This window comes from Dermacentor albipictus, unplaced genomic scaffold (genome assembly GCF_038994185.2).
Source record: "Dermacentor albipictus isolate Rhodes 1998 colony unplaced genomic scaffold, USDA_Dalb.pri_finalv2 scaffold_17, whole genome shotgun sequence".
Taxonomy (NCBI): domain Eukaryota; kingdom Metazoa; phylum Arthropoda; class Arachnida; order Ixodida; family Ixodidae; genus Dermacentor; species Dermacentor albipictus.
In genome coordinates this window covers 8,442,581-8,453,586 of record NW_027225571.1, presented here as the reverse complement: position 1 = coordinate 8,453,586, position 11,006 = coordinate 8,442,581, and the positions used below count along the sequence as shown (strand labels likewise).

Here is an 11,006-nt window from a genome sequence, read left to right as displayed (position 1 = left end):
CCATCGAAATGTGGCCGCCGTGGCCGGGATTTGATCCCGCGACCTTGTGCTCAGCAGCCCAACACCATAGCCACTACCCTTATGAAAATATGAGATGAGTTTCACATGAAAGTCTGACGAGTTTTGACATCACAGCCATTAGACTTTCTGATGAGTTTCTTTGGAATTTTCTGATTTATTCCTAATGTCATTCTATAACATATTGGCCACCGTCTTTCTGTAGAACTCTTGACGAGTGCTTTTCTTGTGAGCATGAAATGTCTTCCTAATGTGCGCTCCAAAGCAGTTTTCTTGTGACTTTCTCACGTCTTCCTAGCGAATCTCTAATGAGCTTATACATTAGACTGCCGGTGCTCGTATTACTCCTATAACAAAATTGGCCACCACGTGTGGTAACATTTTCTCATGTGTCTCAATGGCAGTCAGACCTTATTTAAATATGTTACCTGTGCGTGACTATCTTTGGTGCTATATATATGCAGCCTGTATGCATGTATGTCCAGTGAAGATGCAGCACTTCTGACATGTACATGGGCCCTACATATGCTGCATGTTAGACATTACTCAACGAAAGAAGTCTAACAAAAACATTTATTGGGCATATCAATGCTTCCTTAAATGCAGAAGGAGGTTAAATGAAAGGAAAACACAGTATCAGCCTGGTTACGGATGTGATATCTCCCTTTCATTTAATCTCGCTACTTATCACTGAGGAGAGGCTGTTCTTGAGGTGGAGTGTCGTCATCTTGAAGTAAGTGCATGTGTACCCTGCATGGTAGAAAGGACAGATAATTAACAAAACTTGGCAATCAACCACAGAAATACACGCTGTATCACTTGCTGCAGAACGGTCTGGAGACGTTATAGCTAGTTCTGCGAAAAATTTATGTGGTGTCGGTTCACACAAAGTTGAGGAACCACTGTGTGGCCTTTGGGTGCAGCAGTAACTACAGTAAGCAGAAATTGCTCTTGGCTGAACAAATGTGCAACATGGATCAGCTGTGGCGTGTGTACATGTCGTGAACTACTTCAGCTATATCGGTTTCCACTTGACAAAGGACAGCAGTATCTGTGGATTGCTAGCGTGAATGAGAAATTCTCACTAATTACTTGGCATGGAAATGAGCGTAGGAGTGTTTGTGTATGGGCAACCCAATGCATCCCAGAGACATCCAAGTGCCAGTCGTTATAGAATATTTGCATCAGCTACGGGCACAGTTCTCATACATTCCAAGCCTACTATGTCATGCATGTGTTGGCCTCCTGAATGATGGCATATATCCCATTCAAGAAATACACCACACCATGTCTGGGGTTTTTTATCATTTACACCCGAGCACTGCTTTCAGAGGGAGGGCACAAGTTGAAAAACAAATGCGTAAAAGCATGACAAACAAGCTTGCATAAAAATAATTTAATAAATAAGCATGGTGGTTGCTATGCCACGTCATTAGAGAGTATTCCTCTTTGTCATGCAATCATAATGAGCGTCGACTGACACACGTCCCATTTATGGCTGTGGTATTCTTCACTGATTTTGTTGTATCAGTCGGTTGCCATAGGCGAACGAAACAGATAAACAAGCTAAATCCAGTGCAAAGCTTGTCGTGTCAATGCATGGTCAAATAAGACGAGCACACTGGTCCTTTGAGTGAATTATGGTGCTCTCCTAGGCGCATGCTGAGGCACCAGCTAGTCAGCGTGCCCGATGTACATTGGACCAAATATGCACGTGATCAAAAGAGTAGCCTACATTAACCCTGAAAGATACGAGACAAATTTTGGGTATTTTTAACTAAGCAAGCCTCCAATGCCTGGGTGCCTTTGTCAATTCACTTGTGGACTGCAATGCACTTATATTTTCAGCAAAAATAAATTAGGCAGCATATGCACAACAGTCATGTTGTATGGTCTCCCTTCCCTCGCTGCGCAAATTTTGTCCTGAAAAGTTACATGAACTGATTGAATTGAAAATTGAATCGAGAAATGCAAGGAGGCAAGCGAGGCTTGCTTGGTTAAAGGTAGCACCACCAAATTTGTCCAGTGCGTGTCAGAGGCACTGTGCTGTATTCCTTTCACATGTGGTCAAATGTACATAGCGCAGACTGGCTGGTGCCTAAATATGTACCTGTGAGATCACCATATTTCATTCAAAAGACCAGTATGCTCGTCCGACTTGGCCACACATATCTGCAATGGGGCTTCAGGCCAGATTAGGATTGTTTATCTGTTTTCACCCATGGCTGAAAATTAGCAAGAGAAATCAGTCAGGCGCACCACATGAATAACAATAAGTGTGAGCCAGCCCCCATTATCAATGCATGAAGAAAGGCATCCTTTGTAGATTACAAGGGATAGAAATTAGTCTGTGCCTATTTACTTCTTTTTATGCAGACACCATTTACCATGATTTTATGCCTTTGAATTATAACTTCTGCCATCCCTCTCAAATTAACTGGTGCACAACACAAGTGCACATCCAGTGCTATTTTTCTTAGTCCTTCCAACAACTTAAACAGTCAGTTGTTAGCCAAGGTCATGTTGCATAGTCTCCCTTCTCTCACTGCGTAAATTTTGTCCTGAAATGTTACATGAACTGATTGGTAAATTCAAATGGACACTACAAGTTTCGCCGAGTGGGCACAGCTGGTTCTCAGAAATGCACAAAAACAGTGATGGGTATCTGTTGGCATCCTGTAGTGTGTGCAAACTAGCTGTGACATTGCTGCAGTAAACACACTCACAACTGCTACAATGCCTACCAGCATGACTAAGGGCAGCTTGCAAAGAAAAGAATACGAAGAAAGTGAGAGAAAAAATAGAAAGCTTACCAGAAAACACCTCACTACTTAAGTAACTGCAGCACAATGAATACTGGCCTTCCTATTTCATTTCAAGAAATTCTAGTTCATCAAATGTGTATTTGCCAGTGACAGTTATTCTGAGAACAAGACAGACATGATTGTAAATATCAATGTTAAACAATGGTAGGCACACTGCGTGCTTAGACCTGTGACATATATGACACACTACACTTCGAATTCTTACATGGACAAAAACAGCACATGTGTGTATCATAAGCAGAAAGGAAAACAGGGAAATATGGGCTACAGCATAAGAAACAGTTCCAAACAAATAAAACCAAGATAAAAAGAAACATACTGTGTAATAGGCAAAAATAAAATGGACTTGCAGGCAAGCAATTGATGCGAGAAAAATACTAAACGTCAGGACATGCGACGTGTAGTTTTAGCAGAACAAGATAATGTGTGCATAATATCTACAAACACAAATAAGCAGCAAGTGGAATGATGTTGCAGAAATATTTAGCCTATTTAGCAAGATGCATTAAGTAATATGTCGATACACTTATCCACTAATGATACCGAGATCCTACTTTTGTGAACACGTACACTTAAAGCATACCTGACATATCCATCCAGATTACACGCCATGTTGCTGCAGCCATGGCCACGGGTTATGTGGACACTGTTGTGGGTCACGGCTTCACCACTACAAAGAGAATTCTGTGTTAACTTATAGCTGTGGCACAGTAAGACTATCACATAGTGAACACATGCAAGGAGGATGTAAAAACAGTCATGAAAACAATGCCTGCACTGGTGCAGGGTGGCAACAGAGCACAAAGTCAAAGTTACTGATGAATGTCACGATAACAGGGACCCCTTCAAGAAGGCAAAATTTCACACGCAGGAGCAGCAGCGCATTACATGAATGTTTGTTTACTTAACGATTCTAGAGTTTCTTTCATAACTATCCCTTGTAATGTTTACTTACGTCGAAGTTATGGCAACACCCCTTCAAAACAAACCTGTACTAGTAGCACGCTGTGATTGCTTACATTTTTTTCCCCCAATACTGCTCGTAAATCGAAAACCTTGTAAGTAGAGATTATCTACAACGTCGAATCATTTATAAGCGAGGAAACGTCATAGCAGTAAGAATCGGTCAACAGGTAGATGAGTCGTTATCATGCGACTTCAGTAGAAAAACGGGAGCTCACGCACAAGCGCGCATGATGAACACGATTATTTCTGAACGTAATCTTTCTCATCAGAAGAAAACGCTTATCAAGATTTTCAATTCTGCATTATGGCAATTAATTCGCGCAACTAAACTCTGACACCCAGCAAGCATCGGCATAGGTCTCACTGTTGTCGTGGGAGTTCTCTTTCCTACGTTCGCAAGGCACCCTATGCCCACACGAGAAGCACGCACAACACGTGTGTAGTTAGCAAGCACGGTTACTCACCTTTTGAACGGCCCGACGCGGTCGAAAAGCGCCCTCCAAGTTGCCAGTGCTTCGATGCTACTCCCAGCAGACATACCGGTGCATAGTGGACGAGCAGTGGCACGCTAACAACACGCATTATTTCTTCGCGACGTCCACCCAACTTTCCACGACAACCAGAGACAAAGGGAACGCACTCGACAGCATGAACATCGTTGGTCCACATTTCGCTGGCGCGCCACGTACACGGCGAGTTTGCAGCGAGACACAAGCTGTCTGTGGCGCTTATGCGCACGCGAACTAAGTCACATTTGGTTACAGCAAACACAAAAACACACGATCTAACAAGCACAACGTTGCAGCTCGCACACCCGACCGACTCGAAAACAGAGCGACAGACTGATTGGATTGGATTGGATAGGAAACGGGACGGTAGGTGGCGCCACGAACAGGTCGGTTGGGGCCAGCCAATGTCTCGGCTAGCGTCATCTGAGGATTTGTGCGGCTGCCTAATTGCGCATAGCTGTTGCAAGACAAAGAGAACCAAAGATAAGTCTATATTGTAAGCTATAGCTTGGCATAGAAAGAAATTCTATAACGCATTTTCAATTTGAATCGCTTCGGCTATCTGCAGCCAGCAAAAGCATGGCCTTCGAGATCTGAAAATGTTAACCCTATAGAAAGCCGTTGCGGTGACGCTATTCGAACGATTTTCACTTCAGTTACCTCTCATAAAAACCGTGTATTACGCATTTCGCTGCTCCCCGTGCTACCTGCGCCGTCACTTCAATTTAAATAACTTCCTGCTGTCGTTCACATCAACTATATAGCCTCAGACATCGTTGACGCGATCTCCGAGCGACACATGTGCAGTGTGCGATGTTTTAGTGCCCGTTGCAACAGTGTCAGTCGGAAATCATCAAATCTGCTCGTGTGGCGCAGCTTACACCCCTGTCGTCCGTATCTTGCTTTCGTGTTGGCGTGTTTAACGTGCGCGGGTTGCACTCCTGTCGCTCGTGCCTTCTGTGTTGATCGTGCTACCCACGAAGATTCCTCGAAAAACCCACATGTCTCGGCAGCGTGCATTTGTCCTATGTGGTATACGCCAGAAGTGTGCGCTGGCGTACGATATGCGTGCAACCAAGTACTACAGTGCGTTCCAGCAAATAGACGCTGCCGCTTACGCGCAGTTTCTTTTTCTTTTCTTTTTTTCCCCGTCGTGGTTGCTCAGTGGCTATGGTGGTGTTGGGCTGCTGAGCTCGAGGTCGCGGGATCGAATCCCGGCTTCGGCGGCCGCATTTCAATGGGGGCGAAATGCGAAAACACCCGTGTACTTAGATTTAGGTCACGTTAAGAACCCCAGGTGGTCGAAATTTCCGGAGTCCTCCACTACGGCGTGCCTCATAATCAGAAAGTGGTTTTGGCACGTAAAACCCCATAATTTTTTACGCGCAGTTTTCCATGTCATGATCATGTCAATCTGCAGAATTGTCGGTTTGCCACTTAAAAACTAGTAACACATCCGAGTAATCAAACTGCCCAGAACAAGGCATACGCTATAGTTTGGCACTGTTTACCAAATGTGATAACGGGGTAACACAATCTTACAGTGCTCTTTAAAAAGGAAAGAAAATGACGTCGTTGTTTTGTGCCTAGCCCTGATTTATCGGAAGCGTTTCCAGAGTAGTCGGCGCTCACGCTGTGTTATATCGTTTTCTTCATTTTTGTCTCTTAGACTGCCCCCAACGATGAATCAAAACCACTCCCAGCAAAGGCCAAGGGTCCGAGTGTCTTAATTAATTGTATCCTAATTAACGGTACCTTACTCAACATCGTCTTCATTAACACCAATGGTCATGAGTTCGACCCCCACCAATAGTCATGGGTTCGAGTGCTTTCATCAACTATATCTTAATTAGCTGTACATTAATTAGCATCGCCTTCATTAACGACAACGTTCGTGGGCACAACTCCTACACAAGATCATGGGTTCGAGTGTTTTCATTAACAATATATTAATTAAATATGCCTTAATTAACATAAACTTTACCAACTAAGGCCGTGGGATTGAGTGCCTTAAGTGACTATATTAATTAACAGTACCTTAATTAACATCGCCTTCATTAACAACAAAGGTCGTGGGTTCAATTCCCACCCAAGGTACTGGGTGCGAGTGACTTGACTGTTAGATCTTAATTAACAGTGCATTAATTAGCACCATCATCATTAACAAAAGTCGTGGGTTCGAGTGCCTCAAATAACTGTATCTTAACTGTGCTCAATTAACACCGCCTTCATTAACACCGAAGATCGTGGGTTCGAGTATCCTAATTGACTATATATTAATTAACATTACCTCAATTAATATCGCCTTCATTAACAACAATGTTCGTGGGTTCGATTCCCACACAAGGTAATGAGTTCGAGTTACTTAATTCCTAGGTCGTAATTAACTGCGCCTTAATTAGCATCGTCATCATTAACAAAGGTCGTGGGTTCGAGTGCCTCAAATAACTGTATCTTAACTACGCCTTAATTAACAGCGCCTTCATTAACACCAAAGGTCGTGGGTACGAGTGTCTTAATTAACGACATAATAATCAGGTGCACATTAATTAACATATGAATTCACATGCTTCGACTTCCACTAAGGGTGGTACGTGCGTTCGAGTGCATTAATTTACTATATCTTCAATAAGTGTCTTAATTAACGGTATCTTAATCAACACCAAAGGTCGTGGGTTCGTAGCCTTAATTACCGCCAAAGGTAGTGGGTTTAACTCCCATGAAAGGTTGAGGGTTTGTAACCTCTTTGTACATCGAGTGCTCAGGCCGACAATGCCGGATTTTCCGGCTCATGAGCCATTTAATGCTATCGCATTACAAAGAATTTTTCACGACTTGGCATCGTACACATTCATACGTAATGTACTTTGACATTAGCAATAACACAAAAAAGCTGTATACTCCTCTCATCAGAAATCTTAAGGTGCATTGTCATTTGAGTCTCTGATGTACTTGTGATGCCAAAAAACATTAGACGATGCATTTCTTATGCATGTCTGATGTCACCTTAGGAACACATCACGTCCTCTACAGAAACTCATGGTTCATTTTCATAAGGGTAAGCAACCGCGGCGGGTCGGAAATTTAGTTAGGTGAACCAATGCCCTCAGAGAAAAGTACAATTCAGTGCTCAGCAATAAGGCTGATGTTAATACCGGTCGTCGAATGACAGTGTTCCAGGCCATCTGCTCTTTGTAGTACCCGACTTTCTTGGACTGCGTGGACACCTTTTCCTTCGACAAATCTTGCCACAGATGCACGGCGGCTGGGGTCACGGAACGCTGTGGACGTGCATCGGCAGGCGACGTTGACGTGCTACAACTCGGGGACTTCATATTCGTGTAAAAGTGATGGAAAAGAGATACGGACGCAAGGAAACCGCAAAGCACGGCATAGCTTGGAACGAAATCCATTCGACACGGCAACGATTTTCTTGATATTCAAATTATTATCTTGCATTAAGGAAGTGCAAGTGACTGTAACATTTTTATTTAACTTGCACAGGGCAAATGTAATTTGGGTAGGGAACAGCATGCAGGGGCGTAGCAAAACAGGTACGACTCGGTTCTGTAGCCTTGGCTGCACTGCTACAGAAAGTTGTCGCCAGGTATATTGTTGCCGGCGGCCACAGCATCTCCAGCCGCGTGGGCGATCTGCGCTTCCGAGGGTGGTGAGGTGGGGATGGCTACTCTTCTGCGCGGTGTCAGCTGCTGAGGTCACTCCACGGCCGGCGTGTGTGACGGGAATCATTGCTCCTGCAAGGGGCGGTGACGAGCGGCTTCGAGTAAGGCTCGATGTGAGGCTCCCTTGGGTGTTGACGGCGCTGACACTGGTGGCGCAGTTTTGGCGCGACGAAGGGCCGCTCTCGTCGTTCGTGGAACCAAAGCGTGCGAAGAAAAGCGTAGTGCCGCGCAAGACGGGCTGTGCGCCGACGATAGCTCAAGTATGGCGCCAGGGCAGCGCGCGTCGTCTGCGTGGAAACAAAGCGCTGCATGAGCTGTACCTGCATAGCAGCTGCTGTGAATCACGCCCACGCGTCACCCACGCGCTGTCGCTCGCGATCTCCCAATGAGCGAGGCAGTTGCAGCACACTTTTCTTTGTTGGGAATGTGCAGCACAAGACAGATCGTCCGCGTCAGCTTAGATGTCGCGAAATGAAGACACGCATACAGCTGCGCTCAAATTTCGCATTAGGGAGTGTCGTAATGGTCGGTGAATTTTTTCAGAACTGTGCAAGCGCAAGGAATACAGATGAAAAAAGGCACACACGCACACAGGCACTGTGTGTGCCTGTGTGCCTGTGCGTGTGTGCACACACGCACACAGGCACTGTGTGTGTGCGTGTGTGTACGTGCGTGTGCGTGTGTTTATAGTGACTGCCGCAGTGCCGCCATTACAGCTTCGTCATCCAACCGCTGTCTTGCCATCGTCATCACGCCATCATCGTCGCACAGTCCATGTCATCCCATCGTCGTCACGCTAACGTCGTCATACAGTCGTTTTCATCCCATTGCTATCATGCCTTTGTCGTGCCGCTACCGTTGTAGCATCATCCTGATTTTAGAAATGTTATCCAATTGTCATCATGCCGTCATCGTCTATCGGCTTCATAGTTCCATAAACGCCGTTCATTCTTCATCACTCTATCGTAATCATGCTGTTTTCATTCAATCGGAATCATGCCGCTGTGGTCAGGCCATCGTCGATCACCATTGTGAAGTTGTTGGGACGGAAACTTGAAGGCGGCGTCGCCCCTTGTCTTTGCGTCTTTCCAGGCTTTCGAAGCCTCCCCTCACGGCAAGAGTTTTCTTTTTTGGTATTGTGGAAATATAATTTACTTGCACGTAAAGCTCGAATAAATTTTCAAATCAGCGCTGTGGTTTTAGAACGATAACTTTACAACTCCAGGCACAGACCAAGAAAACACCTGTTTCCGTAAATATGACTTTCAAGCTCAGCCAAGGTCAAACTGTAACTTAGCTTGCCATTATACGGCGGCTGCCGCCTACGCCGCGCGGGCGCCCGTAGTTTCAAAGCGATCTGCGATGTGCACAAATTGCGCCAAGTGCTCGTACTTTCGTATGCGCTGTGCTTTCGATGCGTAGTTGGCGTTGAAACGAGACGCCGCGTGGCGGTCAATTCGCTTGCTGCTGTTGCCGCGCCGAGCAGCGCCTGTGTTTTCTTGTAGTACAAGTGTATATAGATGCGGTTGTTGCTGATGGAGCCGAGCGCCGCCTGTGTCCTTTGCCAAAGCAAGCAAAGCCGTGCTAATGCTCTACAAACCTGGTTTAACCGCGGTCGTCCCCGTCACAAGTAGAAACTTGCGATTCGTTCCTGAGGTAAATATTCGGAAAACTTACTCAATGGCTTCTAAAGAAATTAAATTAAGTTATGGGGTTTTACGTGCCAAAGCCACTTTCTGATTATGAGGCACGCCGCAGTGCGGGACTCCGGAAATTTCGACCACCTCGGGTTCTTTAACGTGCACTTAAGTAAACGGGTGCTTTCGCATTTCGCCCCCATTGAAATGCGGCCGCCGTGGCCGTCAATGTCTTCTGAGTTTTCGCATCGAGCTTCTGAAAGGACTTTGAATTGCAGTACAATTCGTCATGTTCGCTGAATACGTCAGCAATTACGCGTGTCACATATGCGTTACAACATGGAAGACACGTGCTGCTCGTCGAAGCTCACTATCTATACCTTCATTCACGCATCTATACACGCTGTCACGGTTGCGTCAGCGTTGATTTCTCACTGCGAGTGTGCGAATTGATATGAGAGAGTTTTATAATAGGGGCTCCAAACGTTTTGGGGCCCAAGAGAAATAGCGTCGCAGCCACTGCGCATGCGCGAGACACAAACTGCGTTTGGGTTTTGCGTTGGGCACGCTATTTCACTGATTTAGCGGGAGCCCCAAAAGTTGCCCTAAATGATTTTCGTAGACAAACATGGCGGCACCCATCGAAGCGACGGCTCTAACCTAGCACCAAACTGGGTGCGATTAGGGGTAACGCGTGAAGTTCGCAAGCTAGAATAAGTGACGGCGGTTATCGCTTTCTCTCAACTAGCGTATGGTAGGAAGATTGATTCATTAGACGCCGCTGATTGCGAATTCGATTGTGGATTTTACGGCTCGTAGGCCTAACGCCGCTTCTCTTGGCTGGTGAAGGCACGTAAAGTTGGTTACTAAAAATTAGGTGCAACTAATTGTTTGCTGCTTAAAGAATAACCTCTAACTTGTAATTAAACACGAATACACGCAAGTTAAAATGACTATTGTTACCATAAAATGGTATATTTAATTTAATTATTTCTAATAGCTTTTCTTTGACGCTGTAGTGGCTCTGTCGGCGCAAGGTGCACGTTAAAGAACCCCAGGTGGTCGAAATTTCCGGAGTCCCCCACTATTGCGTGCCTCAAAATCCGAAAATGGTTTTGGCAAGTAAAACCCCTTAATTTAATTTTGTCAGTGCAAGACGCTATCCGCAGACGCAAAACCCTGTTCTAAATCTCTTCACTTCTGCGTGCCCCAACGCTAACATCTGCAAAGCTCTTTGGAGCCCCAAATTATTGGAGCCCCTATTCTATAACTCTCTATTGTGGGAGATAGACCACGCGTGAAGGCAAGGCTTATCGATCGGCGAGATTCTATTGCCTGGACTTAGTGGTTCCTTACGCTTATTTCGTT

The 11,006-nt window shown here is 45.3% G+C and overlaps 1 long non-coding RNA gene across 1 annotated transcript; it reads right to left on the bottom strand.

Moving 5' to 3' along the window:
• Nucleotides 1–572: 572 nt before the first annotated feature.
• LOC139051996 (uncharacterized) lies at nucleotides 573–4,639 on the bottom strand. The gene is made up of 3 exons (XR_011509650.1): nucleotides 4,274–4,639; nucleotides 3,427–3,513; nucleotides 573–768 (listed from the first exon to the last, which is right to left on the bottom strand). It is a non-coding gene; the product is annotated as an uncharacterized lncRNA (long non-coding RNA).
• Between the last annotated feature and the right edge of the window lie 6,367 nt (nucleotides 4,640–11,006).